We start from the raw sequence: 24,609 nt of genomic DNA, 5'->3' as shown, positions 1-24,609 counted from the left end.
GAGCTGAGCCCAGGGTTCGATGTAGCTCTCTCTGTTTGAAAGCTCTGACATTCTGTTAGGCTAATGATGAGTTTTCACTTCATCTTTCCTCCCTACACTAACACTAGGCAAAAATGCAAGGGAAGAAAAGACAAGAAGCAATTTCCAAAGTCTTCAGGGTCCCTAGGATGGTTTTTGAACTGAGTCACACTGCTGTCATCCTCCAGACTGCTTGTACTTTTGGAGTAGACATCGGCAGATTAATGAGTTTTCTGAAAGTTAAGAGAAAATACTAGCTTAAAATAGCCCTAAGATTTTCAAGGACATTTTTTTTTTTTGGAAGAGGGTGAAATACTGTAATCACTGTGATGTACTCATGAATGCATGTAGGTTCTGTCATTAGTTAAAATTTCCAGCCATGGAGTCAAGATACATATCATTTACTCACTCACTCACCCACCCTCCCATCCATCCATCAATCATCCACCCATCCATTCATCCATCCATCCATCCATCCATCTATCCATCCATCCATCCATCCACCCATTCGCTCTCTCATCCACCCATCCTCCACCCATCTAGCCACTCATTTTACCCACCCACTCAACATTTATCAAGCACAGACAATGTGCCATGTATTATCTAAGGCTATCAATACTTGGTTCTCAGGGAGTTCCCAGACTGCATTTTCTGCTATACTATAATTTTGGAAGGTAAATTTACTCTTGGGATTTTCATTAAACTGAAGCAAAATGTTGTATTGAGTTTATATAGGTTTTGACTCATACAGCTGTACACTTGGCATTGAAAATCTTATGCAGCTTATTTGGGAAATAATGGTCTATGGTACAAGTTGCTGCATCATGCAGAAAGATGGGCCACAAGAAACAGTTTTTGTTTAGGCTTTGTTTTTCATTCGAAGCCGTGAAATTGTTGAGCACAGGTTGTTTTGCTTCGTCAGGTGTTGCTAGTCCACTAAAAATAAGCCTGTATCAGGGAACATCTTAGATTCTAAGGAGAGTCAGCTGTGAGTGAAGTAATTTAATACACTTGCATTTTGTTATGTTCTACCACTTTGAACTCTAGTAAGGGCTTCTTTGAACACAGGCGGTGGAACGTGATGCGGAAAGCACAGGATCTGGAGGCACAGAGCCCTGTTACAGATTCACCTTCTACCACTTACTTGCTTCGTGGTCTTGGGCAAACTTTTTTTTTTTTTTTTTTTTTTTTTTTGCGATACGCGGGCCTCTCACTGTTGTGGCCTCTCCCGTTGCGGAGCACAGGCTCCGGACGCGCAGGCTCAGCGGCCATGGCTCACGGGCCTAGCCGCTCCGCGGCATGTGGGATCTTCCCGGACCGGGGCACGAACCCGCGTCCCCTGCATCGGCAGGCGGACTCTCAACCACTGCGCCACCAGGTAAGCCCTTGGGCAAACTTTTTACCCTCCCTGAGACTTAGTTTTCAAAGTAAAATGGGACAAACAGTGACACTTACCTCATAGCGTTTTTGGTGAGGGTTAAATGAGATAATGCACACAAAGCAATTTCCCCACCGTTTTGGCGAGCAAGCTTGGTACTGCAGGGGCACGGAGTAGATTTATTCATACCCACGGGTCGGAGCAAGCCCCTCACATTTTTATTTCCTTTTATTACGTGTTCTCCTCCATCCCCATGTCTCCTTAAACTCTCTTATAGGCACTCCTTCTAGTATCCAGAATATCCGCGTTCCCGTTTCCCAGTTCTCCTTTCATATGTTAATGTACTTATATGTACATAATTGATAAAATATATAGAGTTGTTTTCATATGTTTTTGATTAGTTTACATAAATGGTTTGGAGCCCTAAACCTTACTTTCCTCCACTCAACACTATAATTTTTGACATCTCTTCATTTGTTCTGTGTAAATCTAATTAATTAAATTCTGACTGTGGCCTATGAGTCATCGTATGCATAGATCACAGTGCATAGACCTAGTGAAGAAGAATAGGGACATGGATGTCTTTGCTGTCACAGAGAAAACTACTGTGAACGTCCTTATGCATGCGTCCTTATGGTTTTGTGGGAGAGTTTCTCTGGGGCAAATACCCAGGCAAGGGGAACTGTTGGGCAGATGAAGAGTTAATTGCACTGAGTACTGAGAGATTGCTACTTGGAATAGTTGCTTAGTTGACACTTCTCCCTGGCACTTGATGTTATCCAGCTTTGTAATTTTTGCTGATCTGATGGGTGTAAAGTGATATATCATTGTTGGTTCAATTTGCTTCTCTGTGGTTACTAATGAGGTTGAGTATCTCTTCATATACTTATTAGCCATTAGTGTTTCCTCTTCTATTAATTTTCTTTTCATAGACTTTGCCCATTTTTCTATTGGGTTTCCTAAAATTTTATGGCCTTTTTTTTTTTTTGATAGTAGGAGTTTCTTTAGATATCAATGTCAGCCCAGTTTTAGATATCCTCTCACAGTCTACAAGTTGTGAAATGTGTAGATGATGTTCTTTTCTGAGCAGAAATCTCAATTTTAATGTAGTCAGACACTTCATGTTTTCCCCTTATGGCTGACTCTTTTTAGAAATTGCTTAGGAACCTGCCCACTTCTAAAGTTGCGAAGATGTTTCCTCCATTTTCTTTGATTACTTTTATAATTTGTCTTTCACATTCAGATGTGAAGGAAGGAATCCAATTTTATTTTTCCCACACAGTGAACCAATTTCCCCATGAAAATCTACCAAATAATTCATTTTTTCTTATTGGGCTATGACAACAAATCTCCTATATATGTAGGAGTGTTTCTGGAATCTCTATGCTGCTTCATCGATTTATTTATACCACACTTAAAAGAATTACTATGATTTAGTAATATGTCTTAATATTTAGTAAAATAAATCTTTACTCCCATTTTCCAAAATTACCTTAGATATTCATGCCTTTTAAATTTCCATATACATTTTAGAATCAGTTTTTCCAATTCCTCAAAAAATTCTGCTGGAATTTTCATTAGAACTGCATTAAATCCATAGATTAATGTTGGGAGAAAATTAATATCTTTACAATATTAAATTATTATATTCACAAACATGGTATTTGTCTTACATCATTCAGGCTTTTTAAATGGTCTTCATAAGAATTTTACTTTTCTCCATGAAGCCCTAGTGCATTCATTTTTGGGGGTTGGAGTGTTTAAATACATGTGTTGACCTAAAACAGTAAAACAGCCAGTTATTTTATCAGTTAAATTGGCTTATTCAGGAATAGCAAAGAACTGCAATTCAATACATGCAATGTATGGCGAACCACAGGGAAGTCCAGGGAACAAAGAGACCATTCTATTATAGAGTAGAAGGGGGAGTTTGGAGGGGCTGTCAGAAACGAAGAGTCCATTGGAGAAAACTGGGAGTTTGAGGTATAGTGACTTTTCATTTGCTGCGTTGTGCCAGTCTCTCATTGGCTGGGCTGTTGCTGGGCAAGGAGAAATTCTTCCTTCCTTCTGCTGGGTTGTAAATTGGTAACCTTCTTTCTGTTGGAGATGCCAGGTTTGTCCCTTCCTGTTGGGTCTGCAGTTGAGGTTGAGTGGTAGGGTGTGAGAGCTCCCCCTTCTGGTCTCCTGACTCCATTTTAAAATGAGGTTTCTGTTTACTAATTTTCACAAATTATATTTTTGGTTGCTATCATGTTTTAAATATTCTGTACAATACCTGACACATGGTGAGTGCTCAATAAATTGTACTTATTGTTACTGTTGTAGCTATTATAACAGGAGGGAAATTGTGGAGGGAAGGTCTCCAACTGTCTTAAGGAATCATCATAATATCCCGGAAATAACATGGGTGTGGAGTCAGACACACTGGGGCTGTGAGACCTTGAACACATTTTTTGAAGCTCTGGGCCTCTGTTTCTTCTGCACTGTGAATAATGTTCATCCTACCAGTATTCTAGGTAGGGTGTGAGGATAAAATGAGATTACAAACCAGCAACACAGCAACTGGCACATGAAAGCCCAGAAGGCGGTTCCTTTCCCTCTCTAGTGAAGAGGTAAAAACTTTGTCACAGCTGCACGATTTCCCCATCAAACAATCTTCTTTTCTTCATCTGAAGTCAACTTCCAAACTTCGTCTTTTCTAACCAGATGGTTACAGAGAGTATATACACACAAAGAAAAGTGAAAAATTAAAGAGAAAAATCTACCCTCCCAGCATCCCCTTTTCAAACATACTTTGCCTTTTCATGTTTAGAATATAAAGTCCTTGAGGACAGGAGGCACGGTGGCCCCTGGGGTGGACCCCACACATCCGTTTCCCTCCAGGTGGTTTATCCAGGGTAAGCCCAGTAAGTCTATTCCCCTCGTCAGTGATTGGTTCAGGGATGGCCGGGCCCATGCAAATCTGAGCCGATGAGATGCCAGGAGGGGCTTACTGAGGGCTTCTGGGAAAGGAAACCCCGTTTTCCTCCTTCGCTGTACTTGAATTAAAGAAGCCCACTGCCCAGTTTCCACAGGCAACCGTGTCAGTGAGGGGAGCCAGGCTGGGGGTGAGATCCACACTGTGAAGTGGGGCAGGAGCACAGTGTGGACAGAAGTTCTGGGTTCCTGATGTCAGTGTTAAGCTGCTGCATCTGTCAACCCTTAAGTTCCCTTCCCTTGTCGACTTCCTGTTATGTCATGATAAGTAACCCTCTTATTGATTTAGTCAGTTTGAAGAGTGTTATGAACTGAGTTGTGTTTCCCCCTAGATCATAGGTTAAAGCCCTAACCCACAAATGTAATTGTCTTTGGAGATAGGGCCTTTAAAGAGGTAATTAAGGTTGAAAGAGATCATAAGGTGGTGGGGGTGTAGTCCAATAGACTGGTGTCCTTTTAATGAGGAAGAGACACCAAGCGTGCATGCACACAGAGAAAAGGCCGTGCGAGGACACAGTAAGAAGGTGTCGTCTACAGGCCAAGCAGAGAGGTCTCATTGGAAATCAACCTTACCATACCTTGATCTTGAACTTCCAGCCTCCAGAACTGTGAGAAAATAAATTTCTGTTGTTCAAGCCACCTACTCTGTGGTATTTTGTTATACAGCCCTAGCAGAGTAAAACAAATGGGAATCTATTTGAAGTCTAAAACACTACAGTAGATTCAAATCTTAAGTCTTTGGCATGAGCCTGCAAATAACTGATGCTCAAGAAATGTATGATAATGATTGTGAATGTGCGAATCATACTGAATTTATACAGTGCTGTGAAGCACACAATTCTGCTTACTCTAGATGGTTGGAGCTTTCTAATGGCCTTTGGTATAGATGTAGATTTACTATTATCTGCATCTTTCAGATGAGAAAACTGGGGATCAAAGAGGGTAAGTGATAAGCTTGAGTTTGAATAGATAGGTGGTCCAGGTAGGCTAGAACCGAGGTCTTCTCACTCCTGTTTTAGTACATTTTCTAATATGCTCAGTCTCCACTGGTCTGTGAGAAACATTGCAGGTGGGAGCTACATCTTACGTTTTTGTAATCATAATGCCTAGCAGAGTCTGTTTCTTAATGGTTGTCAATAAGTGTTAGAAGAATAAATAAATGGCTTGTTATATCTTGAAAGCAACCCTTACAGAAAGACAGGGGAAATGATATCTCCTTCCAAAGTATTTTAACAATGTCCAGCAGTGGCTGTGTCCCATTTCATGGGTGTGGTTCCACCCCTGGTATACCTTGACGTCCAGCTCTCAGCACAGATGTACCAAGCAGTGATGATATTGCAAAGGTTGTACTGCCTAGAGAATCCTTTCAGGCACAAAGGAAGGAGTCAAGAAGCAATGACACAAGAGATAGTGTAGACCTGTCATTCTGCGTACCCCTGGAAGGAATTTGCACTCAACACATAAATCAGGCTCAGGGTCTATCTAGTGAGTACAAAGACTTTAGCGCCATTTGCTTCTCCTTCAGCATGTTAAATTATGACACATGGTCATTGGGTTTTTCAATAACGTGCCCCATAAATCCAGTTAGCATTTTCTTCTGGGTGTTGCACCTTGAGAAGCTGCTTAAGTACCTTGAAGGTCCTTACCCAGCTCTGGCCTTGAATCTCAAGGAGGGTCTGAGACACTTCAGACTCTTAACTGGGTATTACGTTATCTTTGTTATCTTTGTTATAGCCCTTTATGCCTGTCTGGAAGCTCTTCAAATGATAGATCTTAAAGCTTAGATGAGGACCTTCCCTCCCACGAGGTTCTGTCACTTTTATAAGGAGCCCTAGTGCTATGGGAGCGGCTCTATGTGTCATTGGTTGTTTCTGTTTGCTCAGTGTCACGTTCCTTTGCGAACTACCCCTTGTGTGTTGCAGGGCTGTGATGGGGCTGTCAATCATGAAACTCACCCCCCTTCCCCTCCCGGCCAGAGGGCTGGGTCCGTGAGCCTTACTGGTCAATCTAAGCTCTGTCTTCTGGGAATCTGAGTCTTGAGCCAGGACACACAGGGGTGGGAGGTGATTGAAGCAAAGTCATTTACTTTTGAGGCTGTTGATGAGTTTCTGCTCCTCTTCATTCCTTTAAATTTTTTTCTGCTTTATTGAGATATAATTAACAAATAAAATTGTAAGATATTTAAAGTGTACATCGTGATGGTTTGATTCACATATACATTGTGAAAGGAGTCCTTTATCTGGTTAACACATTCATCTACATCTATATCTATATCTGTATCTGTATCTTTATATCTTCCCTTCATTTCTGTGACCTTCCAAATATCTTTTCAATAAATATTAATTCTGCTTGAATGTGTTTGGGTAGGTTTTTCTTGCTTGCTTTTAAACACCTTTAAGTGATACAGATGTAAATAACACAAGATAGTTCATTTTATAATTTTTATTTTCCAAAATGAAAATATCTTTGTTGAATCTTCTAATAATGATGATGATGGTGATAAGAATATTACCTCCATTATTATATCTTCATGTTAACATAGAGGAATAGCAATAAAAGCTAAAGTGTTCGAAAGCTTCCTGCTTGCTGAGCTCAGTGTTAGTAGGCAATATAGAGGGGCCAAAAGCATGGACTTTGCCTGGGTTCTAATCTAGGCTCTGTCAGTTCCAGGCTGTGTGACCTTGGGCAAGTTACTTAACCTCTCTGAATCTTAGTAATCTCACTCATAATAGAAATAATAATAGTACTTCATAGGGATATTATGAAGCTTAAATGAGTAAATATATGTAAAAATATGCTTGGTGTATGGTAAATACTCAATTCATGTTATCCCCTTACTGTTAGATGTTTTGGCTGGAAAAAAAAAGGGGTCTGTTGAGCTGCTGTAACTTGCCCAAGGCCACACACTAAGGCACAGTGGGAGCTGGGCTTAAATAAAGTCATGCTCCTGAGTGCCTAGCATGGAGCCTGGCATAGAGGGAATGCTCTCTAAACTCTAGCTGCTCTTATTCTTTTAAATGGTTCATCAGCCCAGATGTGAAAGAGAAGTGTGTGAAAATCGTGCCCCAGGATAACTGAAAGCAGAAATTAGGCACCCTCTCCTCTCTCTGCTGTCACCTGATACGCTTTCCTTTCCCCTCTCCCTCCAGAATCCCTATCAAGCCCCGTTTCAGATCATCCTTGCTGCTGTGCTAAGTGATAGCTCAGTAGCTATTAGCTGGTGTTTAAGATAAAGCCCTTCCTGGTCTATTTGCATTTCAGAGGGGAATTCCCGAGACCCTGGTGGCTTCCACATGCAAAGCACTTAGGGGGCATTGGTCTCTCCCTCTGGGGCGACTCTGGAGACCTCTGTTCGGAAGAGTTACTCATCCCGGCTGGGGTCTCGTTAATTAACATCTAGCCTCAGGAGGCTCAGGATGCCTGAACAGTGCTTTCTACTGATCATTTTTACTGTGGTTTACAGGAGATGTATGTTTGCCACAGAAGGGGAAAGCATGAAGGTCAAGGGCAGGGCCTTATGAAATTAGAATATTGGAATACAGGTGTGTGTGTGCGTGCGCGCAAGTGCACACGCACCATAGATAATTTATTTAGTCCCATTTGTGCTGTTCGTGCCCTGCAGTACTACGTTAACACGTATTTAATCCTGTTCTCACAGAAATCCTGAGAGCTTGGTACCATTTTCCCATTTTGTAGACTAGGAAATTGGGGCTGGTAGTGGTCATCTGCTGTCTTTTCTTATCCAACATTTCCCTCTTCTTTTTTTTTAAAAAATATTTATTTAGGCTGCATCGGGTCTTAGTTGCAGCGCGTGGGGTCTTTCGTTGCGGTGAGCTGGCTCCTCTCTTGTGGCGCACGCACAGGCTTAGTTGCCCCGTGACATGTGGGATCTTAGTTCCCTGAGCAGGGATCGAACCCACATCCCCTGCATTGGAAGGTGGATTCTCAACCACTGGATCACCAGGGAAGTCCCCACCCGCCCCCCAACCACTTCTTTTGTTCTTAGCCCGAAGCTCAAGTAGAATTGACCCTCTCTTGGCTCCTTGTGCCTGAGAACTGGCCCATCTGAATATCCTACCCCTCTGGCCTCTGTGATTGGTTCAGGGATGGATGCGTGAGGCCAATGAGAGCCGATGTGGGACTTTCGTTGGAGGCTTCGGGAACATGCTGTCATGTTTCTTGTCTTAGGTGGCTCAGGCTGTAGAATATGAGCCTAGAGGAAATGGCAACATCCTGATCTACCAGAGGATAAAGCCAACACAGGGAAGGAAAGGTGGAAAATGGGAGAATGGTTCTAGCTGTTATCATTTGAGCCTCTGAGTCCAGACATGCCTCAAGCCAGAATATCTCTGGACTTTTCTGTTTGTGAATCAACAAAATCACTTTTGTGCCTAATCCAGTTTTGCTCTGGGTTTTTGGTTACTTGCAGTGGAAAGAATATGATGAATACAGGCTCAGAGAGTGTTATGGACTGAATGTTTATGCTCCCTGCCAAAGTTCATATGTTGAAGCCCCAGTCCTCCCCTGTGGTGGTATTTGGAAGTGGGCCTTTAGGAGGTGATTAGGTTTAGATGAGATCATGAGGATGGGGTCCCCATGATGGGATTAGTGTCTTTATAAGAAGAGGAAGAGGCTGGAGCTTGTTCTCTCTTTACCATCTGAGGACACAGAGAAAGTGGCCATCTGCAAGCCAGGAGAGAGTCTCCCCAGGAACCGAATGGGCCGTTCGTTACCTTGATCTTGGGCTTCCCAGCCTCCAGAACCATGAGAAATAAATGTCTGTTATTTAAGCCTCCTAGTCTGTGGTATTTTGTTATGGCAGCCTGAGTCTTGTGTCATGTCATACAGCTAGTGAGTGACAGAGTCCAGATTTGAACTCAGGTTTCACTGACTCCAAAGTCCATGATGTCTCAGTGGAAATATGAGCTCTGACAAGGAGAACAGATAGAGCAGACCCTGACTTCAGTTTCGGCCTGGAGAAGAGAGGTTGGGTCCTTGTAGGTTCTGTAGTGGGACCAGGGACAGGGAGGAAACATGGGGCCCTCAAAATATATCCAAATTGGGACTTCCCTAGTGGCATAGTGGTTAAGAATCCACCTGCCATCGCACAGGACATGGGTTCAATCTGTGGTCTGGGAAGATCCCACATGCCGTGGAGCAACTAAGCCTGCGTGCCACAACTACTGAGACTACGTGCCCTAGAGCCCACACGCAGCAACTACTGAGCCCATTTGCTGCAACTACTGAAGCCCTCGCGCCTAGAGCCCATGCTCTGCAATAAGAGAAGCCACTGCAATGAGAAGCCCGCCTACTGCAACAAAGAGTAGCCCCTGCTCGCCGCAACTAGAGAAAGCCTGCACGCAGCAACGAAGACCCAACGCAGCCAAAAATAAATAAATTAATTAAAAAATATATATCCAAATTCACTTCATTGCTTCACTGAGTCCATTGTTGCTTGAACTTCAGTTGCCAAACTAAATAAAAATGGTGATTAAAAAAAATGCGTGCTGGGGCTTCCCTGGTGGCGCAGTGGTTGACAGTCCGCCTGCCGATGCGGGGGACGCGGGTTCGTGCCCCGGTCCGGGAGGATCCCACATGCCGCGGAGCGGCTGGGCCCGTGAGCCATGGCCGCTGAGCCTGCGCGTCCGGAGCCTGTGCTCCGCAACGGGAGAGGCCACAACAGTGAGAGGCCCGCATACCACAAAGAAAAAAAAATGCATACTATGTGAGAGGTGCTGTGCTCCGCCTTTACACGCATCACCGCATTCAGTCATCAAAGCCATGTTACAAATTAGTACTGTTATCTCCATTTGAGAAGATGAGGAAAATGAGGCCCAGAGCAGTTGATTCACTTTCCCGGAGTCACGCAAATAGTCAGCTGGAGCTGGGATGGAACCTGCTATGAACAGAATTGTGTACCCACACACACACACCCTACCCCAATTCATATGTTAAAGCCCTAATGTGACTTGACTGTATTTGGAGATAGGGAGGTAATTAAGGTTAAATGAGGTCATAAGGGTGGAGCCCTAGTCTGATAGGACTGGTGTCCTTATAAGAAAAGAAACACTGGAGATCTCTCTCTGCCATGTGAGGACACAGCGAGAAGGCAGCTCTCTGTAAGGCAGGAAGAGAAGTCTCACCAGAAACAGAATTTTTTGGCACCTTGATCTTGGACTTCTCGCCTCCCAGAGCTACGAGAAAAAAATGAATTTATCTTGTTTAAGCCACGCAGGTTGTGGTATTTTATTATGGCAGCCAGAGGGGACTAGTACCGAACCCAAGCCTGCTTGCTTCTGGATCTCATCTTTTTAACCCCCATGCCAGCTGGCTTCTACCACTAGATGCCTCACCCACCATTGCACACAAATTTAACACATGAAAAAAAGAACCTTTACAGAAAGTGGCCTGAGGGTGGAGCTGTCTCCCCACCAGGGCTAGAATGAGTTCTGGAGTCATAAAGTTGGAAGGAGAGTGTAAGGTCACATCTACTTGGCAGGAAGAATCCAAACCCTTACAGCAGGTACAGATTAATATTTTCTGACCCAGGGCCTAGAATCCCATATAGCTCAGTCTCATCAAGAGAATACAATAAAACTCATTGCTGGGAAACGGGCAGCTTTATTTCTGTCTAAAAGGCCGAATTGAGAACATCAGTAGCAGCTCTCCTTGCAGGAAAAGTGAAGAATAATGGAGTGATGAATCAGTTCCTTACAATCCACTGAGAGACTGATGGATAAATGCAGTGACAAATGCCAAAATTTATCTTTCTGCAAGTATCCCCCAAAGAAAAAGGCTTTGTCCTTTTAGACATTCCCTGAAAATGGGATGAAAATATGGCAGAAAGTCCCACTGTCTGGGTGACATATATTATTATTATTATTGCTATTATGTAAGAGCCAGGATTCAGGTGTTAAAAGCCAAACATGGAGTAATTACGGTGTCACTGAGGCTCAGATAATATTCTTCCTGCACCTCTCCTGTTTTGATAGTTGACTGTATTGGCAAAAGCCATGCATCACTGGGGGCTTAAAAAAGTTCAGGGTTATACTTTTCTGATTACCCCCCTTTGGGGCCCAAATAAACGACACTATAAAGATCAACATAGGACACCTCTATATGTTTTTCTCTAAAAGCCCCTGCACAGAAGTCTTATTTTTCTGCCTTGAAAGTATTTTTTTTTTTTTTTTTGCAGTACGCGGGCTTCTCACTGCTGTGGCCTCTCCCGTTGCGGAGCACAGGCTCCGGACGCGCAGGCTCAGCGGCCATGGCTCATGGGCCTAGCCGCTCCGTGGCATGTGGGATCTTCCCAGACCAGGGCATGAACCCGTGTCCCCTGCATTGGCAGGCGGACTCTCAACCACTGTGCCACCAGGGAAAACCCCTGTTTTTTTCTTCTTGATCAGTCTGGCTAGGGTTTATTAAGTTTACTGATTTTTTTTAAAGACCAAACTTTTGGTTTCATTGATTTTTCCCTACTGCTTTTCTGTTTTCAATTTTGTTGATCTGCACCTATCTTTATTATTTCCTTCCTCTGCTTATCTTGGGTCTAATTTATTTTCCTTTTTTTCTAGTTTCTTAACGTGCAAGCTTAGGCCATGATTTGAGACCTTTCTTGTTTTCTGACATAAGTATTTAATGGTACAGATTTCCCTCTAAACACTTTTATCTATGTCCCACACATTTTGATATGTCAACTTTATTTTTTATTAAATTCAATATATTTCCTAATTTCCATTATACATTCTTTTTTGTTCACTGGGTTATTTAGAATGGTGCTGTTTAATTTCCAAGTATTTGGAAAATTTTCACATATCTTTATGCTATTGATTTCTGAGTAAATTCCGTCATGCTCAAAGAATGTACTTCGTATGATTTCAACTTGATAAAGTTTGTTTTATGGCCCAGAATGTCTTGTTGAATGATCCATGTGAACTTGAATAGTATTCTCTTGTTGTTGAGTGGAATATTCTGTGTCAGTTAGACCAACTTGGTTGATAGTCTTATATATTTTTACTGATTATCAGTCTACCTTTTCTATCAATTACTGAGAGAGAAACTGTAAAGTCTCCAAATGAACTTGTGGGTTTGTCTATTTCTCCTTTCAGTTCCATCAGTTTTTGCCTCCTGTGTTTTGAAGCTCGTCTGTTAAGCACATACACATAATTAATATATAGTTTAGAATAGTGTTTGCATGGTATATATTTTTTCATTTTAACCTACCTATGTCTTTATATTTAAAGTGAGTTCCTTGTAAACAGCATATAGTAAGGTCTTGCTTTTTAAAATCCAACCTGTCAGTTTCTTTCTCTTAAGGTGTATGTTTAGACCATTTACATTTAATGTCATTATTGATGTGCTTGGATTAAAATAGAACATCTTACTGGCTGGGAGTTATTCTTGGTGTTGTGCTTTTTTTCCATTACATTCAGATCTTCTGCAAATTCTCAGAATGGTCTCTGCTGAGCTGTAGTGAACAAAGGGGAAGGGCCTATTCCATTCTGGACAGTGGGGTCTCCATCAGAGGCCAGCTGTGCCCAGCTCATTACACTGTTATCTGGGCCTCGAAAGCAACAGAAGCAGCAATATGGCAGAATGACGAGGTGGCAGGTTATTCAGCAAAACCCTTGGAGAGTATTATCTCAAAGTGGTAGATATAATTGTTACACCTCCAGAGTACAGATGAGAAGATTGAAGCTTAGAAAGACTTATACGTGACCTGACCAAAATTATGCAGTGGCAGAGCCAAGATTTGAGCACAGGTTTATCAGAATCCAGAGTTTAAAATCTTAATCACTATGTGAAAAGGTTATACATAAATAATTTCAAGGCATACACTATTGATCTCAATCCAAATTGTTATCAATATATATGTTGAAAGATGTAATAAAATTTTCATCCTTGTGAGTGTCTATCCCTTCAAGGCAAGACAATAAAAATTTGATATTATTTTGTTTGCCTTCATTAGAAATCCAGTAATTTACGGGAGACAAGGAAACACAATAGGGTTGAATACCATCAACTTGTACTGATGAATTGGCCAAGGGACACACCTGCTAATTTGCCCATTTTTGGGGTTTGTATTGAAGCAGGATACAGATGAGTGCTTCAGTGAAGAAGGAAATCTATAAATGAAGATAGTTAGTGGTGAAGCAGAGTGATTCTGACATCTGCTAACTGGATAAGCACACCGACTTCACCGACTCATTGCCGTGTCCTCGTTCTACCCTGTGGAATCCCCTTTTAGCCAATTCTTGATCAAATAATGAATGCATTGAAGAAATAAATTATGGGGAAGCACATCCATTGCTACCTCATCAGGCTTTTTTTTCTGTTCTATGCTGTTTCCTGTCATGCATAATATAGCAAATTAATTAGTGAATCTTGTGGCATTTTGCTAATACAATTTCTGTCCCTTGCTTGAGGTGAATTATGTTCATGCTTCAGTCACCTGAATATTACTCTTCCATGTTTGACGGAATTATGTTATCAGGTGATGATTGTATTGCACACTATCTGATTCTAATTAAACCAGAAAATAGCGATATTGTAAAAGAGGAGAATGTTTCACAGTCTATACTCTCCACCCCCTTGCCGCTGTATCACATCTTTAAAGCATTCCGGGCTGTGCTTGGGCTGTTTTCTGACGCTTTCTTCGTCTTACTTCTCTCCAGACACAATGCCTTCTTGAGTCTGCTTCATGTAATATGTAATTTGTGTAAATTGAGTCTTGGAAAGATGTAATGTTTACACTTGCCTTTTTTATCAGGAGCACGATGCACAGTAGCGACTGTGGTTATTTCAGATGATATCAAAGAAGAAAATGTGTTGTTTTGTCAAAACCATCCACATAACTTGAAAAAAAGATTCCTTGTTTGAGAGAAGAGAAACTAAAATTTTAGATGGGGAGAACTGGGCTGTCAAGATGAATGAGGGAAGCAATGTAATGTAGGAGTTAAGATCACAGGCTTTGAGAGCTGGGTTTGAATGCTGGCTCTACCTTCAGCTGACATTACTTCTCTCTTCTTGGCATAATAATAAGTGCTCCGTGAAACTGAGGTCCAGAGAGGTTAATTGACTTGCCAAAGGTCTAATGATGAAGTGAAAAAGCCAGTGCTGGGACTCCCACTCCTTCATCCCCATCGTATGGGACACTGCACCCTGATTCCACCAGGACGGAGAGTGAAGGAGGGCCCCTGGAGACTCCAATTAGAGCAGGTCACTGGATGGCAGAGTCTCTTTACTCATGAGGATAAAGATGTCCTTTTGAGTTAGACTGTATTCACCCTCCATGAACCTTGGACACATTGATGGTGGGGAGAGGTTTCTAAAGCCTTAGACAACTCCAAGGTGAAGTAGGCACCATGCTGCAAATGAAAGGCACTTTAATGGTTGACTGAAAAAGGTATATAGCATGCTGCTTTCAACTTAGAAAGCCCAAGTGCAAGGTACAGTCCAGTGTGGTCTGCAGGCTTTGGTCTTTTGTCCTGTTCAAAAGGTGGTAAGGCTGGGAGACCTCTTTGCTGAATGGGGCTTGTTCCTGTTGGGATAATACTCGTGGACCACAGGTCTGCTCATTTTCCAGACTATTTTTCTTTTGGAGAAACAGACTCATACTCTGCAGTAACAAACTGTGTAATTCAGGTTGAGATTGGCTGGCTTTCCCACTGATTTTTATCTTCCTCAGTGAAGGCCACTTGGCCTCAACCACCTTACTAGACATTATTCCTGGCCTATATGCACAGTTGAAAGCCTGACTTTGTCCAGTGGGAAGTGGACTTCTCAGTAACTTCTGGACTGGTGGAAGAAAACGGCTGTTCCTTAGGCTGCTTGTAAGACACAAGGTGTAAGAGAAACTCTTTTTCTTTGGAGAATTTCTGCTGTGGGAGGAGGCAAGGCCAAGCAGTGGGCAGGGATACTTAATATATATTTATTGAACGCCTACTATATTCCAAGTCATATTCTGCGTGCTGGGGAGAGAGCAGCCAACAAAATGGGCAAAAATCTCTGTTCTGGGGGCATCAGAAATAGGCATTTAATATGGTGTGGTAGAAAGAGCACTGGTGTCAGGGCCTCAGTCTTCTTTTTTCTTTTTTACTAATTTATATTTTAGTGGGGAGACATTGATGTTAAGCAAAACAAAAAAGAAAAGTATATAGTATATTGGAAGGTGATGAGTTCCGTGGAGAAAAAGTAAACAAGGGAGGGAGATAAGGAAAGCAAAGATGGAGTGGATACAACTTAAAAAATTTTTAATTGAAGCATAATCGACAGATAAAATTATAAAATATTTAAAATGTAAAACATGATGATTTGATGTATGTACACTTTGTGAAAGGATTCCTCCATCGAGTTAATTAACACCATCTGTCACCTCACATATCTACCTTCTCCCTTTTTTTTGGTGAAAACATTTAAGTTCTACTCTTACCAAATTTCAATTATAAAATACAGTGTTATCAACTGCAGTCACCCTGTTTCACTAGATTTTCAGACCTTATTCATCTTATAAGCAAAACTTAGTACCCTTTTACCAACCTCTCCCTATTTCCCCACCTCCAGCCCCTGGCAACCACTTTTCTGCTCTCTGTTTCCATGAGTTTGACTTACTTGTTTATGTAGATCCCACATATAAGTGATACCAGGCAGTATTTTATTTCTCTGTCTGACTTATTCCACTTATCATAATGCCCTCCAAGTTCATCCACGTTGTCGCAAATGACCAGATTTCCTTCTTTTTAAAGGCTGAATAATACTCCATTGTAAGTAGACACCACTTTTTCTTTATCCATTCATCCATCAACGAAAACTTAGGTTTTTGCTGTACCTTGGCTATTGTGAATAACACTGCAATGAACATGGGAATACAGATATCTCTTCAAGATAATGGCTTCACTTCCTTTGGATATATACCCAGAAGTGGGATTTCTGGATCATACGGTAGTTCTGTTTTTAACTTCTTTTTTTTGTCTTTAAAAAAAAATTGTTTTTATTGGTGTATAGTTGGTTTACAATGTTGTGTTAGTTGCAGGGGTACAGCAAAGTGAATCAGTTATACATATATGTATATCATATCCACTCTTTTTTAGATTCTTTTCCCATATAGGCCATTACAGAGTATTGAGTAGTAAGTCCTTATTAGTTATCTATTTTATATATAGTAGTGTGCATATGTCAATCCCAATCTTCCAATTTATCCCTCTCTGCCTTGCCCCCTGGTAACCATAAGTTTGTTTTCTACATCTGTAACTCTATTCCTGTTTTGTAGATAAGTTCATTTGTACCCTTTTTTTTTAGATTCCACATATAAGCAGTATCATCTGACATTTGTCTTTCTCTGTCTGACATATTTCACTTAGTATGGCAATCTCTAGGTCCATGCTTGTTGCTGAAAATGGCATTCTTTCATTCTTTTTTATGGATTCTTGAGGAAGTTTTGGTTTTAAACAGGGTGGTCAGAGAAGGTCTCCTGGAGAAGGGGACTTTTGAGCAAAGTCTTGAAGAGGCAAGAGAGTCAGCCACGTGGACATTTGTGGGAAGAACATTCCAGGAAGCAAAACCAGCAAGCGCGAAGTTCTTGAGGCGAATGTGTGCCTAGTGTGATTGAGGAGAGCAAGCAGGCCAGTGAGTCTGAACAAGAGTGAGTGAGAGGGAGAGTGGTAGGAAGCGAGGTCATCTTAAATGGTTGTGGTTTCTTTATATGATGACTGCCAGAAAGAGGGAGGAAGCGGCTAGAGGTATTCAACTAGCAAGGACTTACTAGGTATATGGCATCAGATTAGATGTTTTGCTGGACCCAATGATAGGAGGGTGGCTCTGCTCTCAAGGACCAAGTAGTCTAGTTAAAGATTTAATATTAAATCACATGGAAACTTAGAGAACAGTGAAACCCAGGTGTGCTAATCTATGGTTTTCTGAAAGGAGAGAGAAAATTTTAGAGTATTGAATGAAAGAAAAGGCTCTGGAGATAGACTACCTAGATAGAACACAGCTCCATCACTTATTTGTTGAGTGATCTTGGGAAAGCCGCTTCATTCTCTGAGGTTCAGTTTTCACTTTTAGAAAATGGAGTCCACGATGAAACCTACATTGCAGGATTGTGTGAGGACTTAACATAGCACATATAACATGCTTAGTAAATGCCACGTACAGACTAGGCCCTCCGTAAATATTGGCTGATGTTATTATTATTTGGAGTGCTTAGAGAAAGATTTTTTCAAGGCTTGTAACTGTGGAGTTAGTGAGGGGCTAGAGGGAGGAAGGCCCTCAATGTAAGAGGCAAATTGTGATCACATGTGTCAGTAGGGAGATGGCCAGTGGCAGTGACGACAGTCATAGTTAACTGCCTAAATTAGTTAGCAATAAAAATGACGACTTACTGAGGCTTTGCACATAATATCTCACTTAGTACACATTACAGTCCTATGAGGTAGGTACTGATATTATCCTCATTTTGCTGTTGAGTAAGTGAAAGCTCAGAGAAGTGGAGTGATTTGCTAAAGGTCACACAGCTAGTAAGAAGCAGATCTGGGACTCAACCTGAGGGAATTGCCACCATACTGCCTATTGCCTAATTAACTTCTCTTAGATGGTATTTGTAGGGCTTGGATGAGATTGAGATAGCTTTTTGTCCCTAGGGGTATCATAAAGGAGAGAGGTTCAGTGTGTAAGAAATAAAGGGGTGATGTTTGTGCCTTTATGAATAGCATATTGAGCTGTGATCATTTATGCTCTTATGATCTCTTAGAAGCAGAGACTGGGTTCTTTTCTGGCTTTAGAAAAAAGATTTGACCACTGGAATGTGAGCATTCCCTAAAATATCTAAACAACACATCTATTTCCATTTTCCTCTCCTCACACCTAGGTGACAACAAGTCACTTCTCTCATGAGGAGAATGGATTTTCCTTGATACAAGTCAGTTTTTTGACTTAGGGACAAGAAAATTCGGAGGCACCTCAATTGTGATGTGGGATTTGGTAGGCAGCTGGGCTGAGCCCAAGAACACCCCACGGGGAGGTAAAGCTGCTTGGTTCTTGGAGTGAGTATGTGGCCTGAGCAGGTGTCCTGAGCCAGGCTGTGAATTTCCAGAGCCCAGGGGTTAGAGCAACCTGACATTAACTTTAAGATGGATTATAGTGTCTTACACTCTGTTTTTCACTAATACTTTTCATATATAGAATATCTTCCAAGAATTTATTTTTCATGATATTTTGAATTCCTACCTCTTCAATGATTGAATTCATTGAGCATTTACGGGGTGGTAAGCGCTGTCCTTCGTACTGAAGATGGAAACCAAGATAAAGTTGCTGTATTCCGGAAGCTTTATATTTTAGAGAATGTCATGGTAGCAGGTGTGTTTTGAGTACTTGTTATATATTTCAATGACTTTTTTTTAGTGATAAAGATAAGTCATGGGTTTAAAATAAGACAGGTTCAAATTTGTCATTATACTGTCATTCAAAACATTTTGCTCTATCAGTGGATCAACATTTCCTTCAGTGCTTCTGGGATAATGAAGAAAGTTGGTGAACATGTTACATAAAACTTTATGCATTAGAAATCTTGGACTTCTTCTGAAGATAGGAGATTTTAAATTCAGGACTAGAAGCTCCTGGACCAAATTCTAGGGGAAATCTTGAGAAAGATGAAAGGAATTTACCAATGTCTGTCTGTGTGACCTTGGCTAGCTCTCTGTGCCTGTTTCTTCATTTACAAATGACAGAGTTGGTCTGGATGTTTATAATAAAGTCCCTTTCAGCTCTAAGAGTCTATGACTTTGGTCTAGATCTGAAATTACTCTGACAAGGAATTTTAATAGATGTTGCCTAATTGCCAACCAAGGAAATGTTTTCTATGAACACACCAATACTATTTTGGTATTTCATCTTTGTTAAGTAAAAAATGATGTGTGTTGTTTGTATTTTATTTCTTTAATTAATTGGAGAGGTTGGGCAGATTTTCGTATATATTAAATTTGAATTGTTGCTCTTTTCTTTAAAAACTTCTATGATTTTGTGATTCAGATAAGACACTGTAAAGTTACCTTGCCATCAGGTTCTTGGCTGATTTATTGGAGGCCTTATTATTATTACGTTCCAGTGAAATAGATTTCACTGTTAAAAAAGAAGGAAGCTACATGGAGGTGAAAAGCCTGTTCAAAAATAACTCTAACTTATCAAAAAGAAATAAAAATATAACTCATACAAAACTGCTGAAATACATGGAAACCAGAGCAATCTAGACATAAAACAAAGCTGAAGCTTTTTGTGATTCCCATACCAAGATGACTATTTGATCGAGAGTCTGAATTGAAATTCACCAATGTCATCAACTGTAGTCATTTTCCTTTCAAAATTTTAATGCCAACTACTTTTTTTATGCTCTAGAGAATGAGTGTGTTCACTTTATACATGTATTTATAGATGAAAATACCTTTTTGGGGATAAATTATTCCTTTACTGAAAAAATTAGTGGCTTCATTTATTCTTACACGATGTTTCTGTTGACATCGTTGATTGAAAATGCTTTTGCTGGTTGTTTAGTACACTGTTGGTTATCAAGCCCATGATGCCTTTTAAATATTTTTCAAAATTCACACAATTGTTATTACATCGTTTATGCTGTTGGTAACAACTTTCTCTTCATCCTTGGTTGGAAAGAGTAAAAGTGAATTTCCAAAGAGTAATTTTGATTTTCAGGGCTGCTGGGAATCCTAAGTTTGAGTCCAAATCTTGCCACTTGACTGCTTGTGTGACCTTCAGCAAACTACTTAATCTGATCCTCAGTTTTATCATCTGTAAATTGGGAATAATAATAAAATATACCTCAGAGGTTGCTGACAGAATTAGCTGAAATAATGCATATAAAGTACTTAGATTATTGCCTGGAAATGTATTCATAGTTAATACATATTATTTATTATTATCTCACTAGAAAAAAATAATAAAAAATTCCACTGCATTGGAAAGCTATTTCACAACAAAATGATGATGATGATAATTAAAATGATAAGTCATTCTGTTTACTATAAATCAGTGGTATTGTTCTAATGATACTCAAATTTGAGCATGCATCAAAATTAGTTGGAGGGCTTGTTAAAACAGAGATTGCTGGGCCCCATCCCCAGAGTGGGTGTCTGGGGAAGGGCTTGAGGATTTGCCTTTCTAACATTCCTGGGTGATGTTGAGGCCAGTGGTCCAGGGACCACACTTAGAAAACCATTATGCCAAGCATCTTACCAGCTCATTTGATCCTTATCACAAATTCCTGTGACTGTGACTGATTTCCTCAAAGGAGAAAACCCTGCCCCTCCTCCCCACCCCTCCCGCTCCCCTCTGCCTGGCAGGAGAGATTACACCTGCAGACCCAGACTCTGCCCGGCCATGTTCCCTCACTCCAGTCTCTGAGGGTGTTTTCCCACTTGAGGGTTTGGAGTTAAGCAGACTCAGAATATTTTCTTGTTGTGTATGGGCCCTTAACAATGCCAGGCAGCCACATTGCACTTTCCTTGTCCATTCACTCTCCCACTTTCTTTTCTTTTTTAACTTAATTTTATTGTGGTAAGAGCACTTAGCATGAGATACACCCTCTTAAAAAATTTTTAAGTGTGCAAGGCAGTATCGTTAACTATAGGCACAATGTTGTACAGATTTCTAGAACTTATTCGACTTGCATAATCGAGACGTTATGCCTGTTGCCGAGCAATTCTCCATTCCCCTCCTTCCTCCAATCCCTGGCAACCACCATTTTATTTCCTGACTCCATGAGTTTGACTAGTTTAGATACCTCATATGAGTGGAATCATGCAGAACCTGTCCTGTTATGGTTGACTTATCTCAGTCAGTGTGATGTCCTCAAGGTGCCTCCGTGTTGCAGCCCATCGCAGGATGTCCTTCTTTTTTGAAGGCTGCATCATATTTCATTACATGCATAGACCACACTTTCTTTATCCACTCATCCACTGATGGATGTTCAGGTTGTTTCCATATCTCGGTTATTGTGAATAGTGCTGCAGGGAATATTGGAATGCTAATATCCTTCAAGATACTGATTTCAGTTCTTTTGGACAAATATCCAGCAGTGGGATTTCTTTGTCATATGGTAGCTCTATTTTTAACCTTTTTTTGAGGAGTATCCATGCTGTTTTCTATAGTATCTCTCACTTTCTTAAACAACTGTTTTATACCTCTTCTCTCTTCTCAAACTCCATTTCTTCCCCATCCTCACTCTCAGCTGATGATCATGTTTCTTTTCTCATTGGGAAAAATGAATCAACAGGTGAGCTCACACTGACTCCCACAAGCTCATCTCCCCACATCTTGGCATTGGCACTCACCCAACAATGACTTCCCACATGTGCCCATAGGTGAACTATTTGTGCTCCCGTCTAGAGACATTCCTTCTACTAATGCACTAGATCCCATCTCCCTTTGACTGTTTAAGAACATCACTCCATCTATTCTTCCCTTTCCTCCTACATCATTATTTTTCTCTTTTCGGGATAATTCTCATCATTATGTAAACACACTATTATTTCTTCCATTTAAAAATAAAAACCCTTTTGAACCAGGCTCCTTAGAGATACTGATTCTAGGGCTTGGATAGGAAATATACAAGATAAGCCTGGAGTATCTTGTAGCGGCAGAAAGTTAAAAATATCGAAGAAAGAAAGAAAAGAAAGAAAGAAAGGAAGACAGAATCTCATAATGATGGGAGTATGTCAGAGGGATACAGAAGCCAACTGAAAGGGCTTCCAGTGGTCAAACCTGGAACAATTTGTGCAAGCAAATAAAGCTGTATTGGATTATAACCCGATGTATAAAAAATTAAATATCCATGAGTCTATATTGATATAAATTAATAAGTGGATAAGTATTATAGATACATGAAGGAGAAGAGGCAAACCTCCCATGAAGAATGCCAAATAATTTATGTAAATACTCTGCCCTTAAAGAGATGGAGAATAACTCCCCATTTCCTAGATGCAGGTTGCACATAGTGATTTTCTTCAAAAGAGTACAGTATGGAAAGGGATAAAAAAGGTAACTTTATAGGGGAGAAATCTGACAAACACGCTGATAGTATGTCCCTTAATACGATATTATGAGAATGGCACTTTACCTCTGTGTTCTTCCTCCCCCCAAATACATTACCTCCATACATTCTCGTGAGAAAGACATGAGATAAATTCAAATTGAGGCTGTTTACAATAGCCAGGACATGGAACCAACCTAAATGTCCATTGACAGATGAATGGATACAGAAGATGTGGCACATGTATACAATGGAATACTACTCAGCCATAAAAAGAAACAAAACTGAGTTATTTGGAGGTGGATGGACCTAGAGTCTGTCATACAGAGTGAAATAAGTCAGAGAGAAAAACAAATACCATATGCTAACGCATATATATGGAATCTAAAAAAAAAAAAAAAGGTACTGATGAACCTAGTTGCAGGGCAGGAATAAAGATGTAGACATAGAGAATGGACTTGAGGACACGGGGTGGGAGGCTGGGGCGAAGTGAGAGTAGCATTGACATATATACACTACCGAATGTAAAGTAGTTAGCTAGTGGGAAGCTGCTGCATAGCACGGGGAGATCAGCTTGGTGCTTTGCAATGACCTAGAGGGGTGGGATAGGGAGGGTGGGAGGGAGGCTCAAGAGGGAGGGGATATGGGGATATATGTATACTTATAGCTGATTCACTTTGTTGTACAACAGAAACTAACATGGTATTGTGAAGCAATTATACTCCAATAAAGATCTATTTAAAAAATTCAAATTGAGGGACAGTCTACAAAATACCGGACTAATAATAATAATAATAATCCTCAAAACTGTCAAGTTCATAAAAAACAAGGGAAGTCTGAGAAAACCATCCAACTGAGAGGAGACTAAGGGACATGACTACTGAATGTAATGTGGTGTCCTGGATGGGATACTGGGACAGAAAAAGGGCATTAGGGAAAAATGAGGAAATTGGAATAAATGGATTTTAGTTAATAACAATGTATCAATATTTGTTCATGAATTGTGACAATGTCTCATACTAAGATACGAGTAAGATATTAATAATAGGGAAACTGGGTATGGGGTATCTATGAACTCTGTACTATCTTCACAATAATTCTGTAAATCTAAAACTTCTAAAATGAAAAAACCCCACAAACATCCTTTTGTTTCTTGACCCAACTTTCTCCACCAGATACCACTTCATTTCTTTTCTTCCCTTTGCATCGAAACTCAAAAGATCTTTATATATTGCCTAATTTCAGTTCTTTCCCTTCCATTAAAAATAATCTTACTCCATCAGGTACTAGCCTCCTGCACTACACTGAAAATGCTTTTGTGAAGGTCACCAATGACCTCCATGTTGACCTTCATGTTGTTAAAGCCAATGGCCGCTTGACCCATCAGCCATACTTGACATACTTGATGAAACCCTTCTCTCCTGACTTCCAGGTTACTGTGTCCCCCTGATTTCCTCTTACTCTATTCACTGCTCTTTCTCAGTATCCTTGGCTGGTTTCCAAACTCTTAATGTTGGAGGGCAGTGAACTCAGTTCTTAGCCCTCTTCTGTTCTTTGTATTGTCTGCTGTGATGATCTCATCTAGCCTCGACTTTGGATATCATCTTCGTGGTGACAACTCTAACTTATTTCTCTGGTTTGGACTTCTCTCCTGAACTGCAGAGTTATACCTCCAAACTTCGCTTGCATATCCAATAGACATCTCAAACTCAACATGTTCAAAACCAAACTTCTGTTCTTTCTTCCCCCTCAAACCTACTCTAGCCTTCCCATGTTAGTTGATGTCAACTCCATCCTTCCAAATGATAAGATCAAATGTCTCTTTCCTTTGCATCCCATGCCCACCCTGCAGGAAACCCTCTTCTGCTCTTCCTTCAACATATATCTAAAATTCAACCACTTCTCCATCTCCATTGCCGCTGACCACTATCGTCTTTCACTTGGAATACTGCAGTAACGTCCTAACTGATTTTCTTGCTTCTACCCTGTCCCTATTCAGTCTATTCCCAACACAGCAGGCAGTGACTGTTCAAATGTAAGATCATGTCATTCATTTGCTCTACAACCTCCTCATTTTGACCACAGTGAGAGCCAAAGTCTTATAATGGCCCATAAGGCCCCCCAGGATCTGTCCCTACCACCTCCCTGACCTCATCTTCTATTACTCTCCCCTCACTCACTCAGTTCTAGACACTCGTCCACT

This window comes from Delphinus delphis, chromosome 15 (assembly GCF_949987515.2).
Source record: "Delphinus delphis chromosome 15, mDelDel1.2, whole genome shotgun sequence".
NCBI lineage: Eukaryota > Metazoa > Chordata > Mammalia > Artiodactyla > Delphinidae > Delphinus > Delphinus delphis.
The sequence above is the reverse complement of the archived record's forward strand: the minus strand, read 5'-3'. Positions refer to the sequence as shown.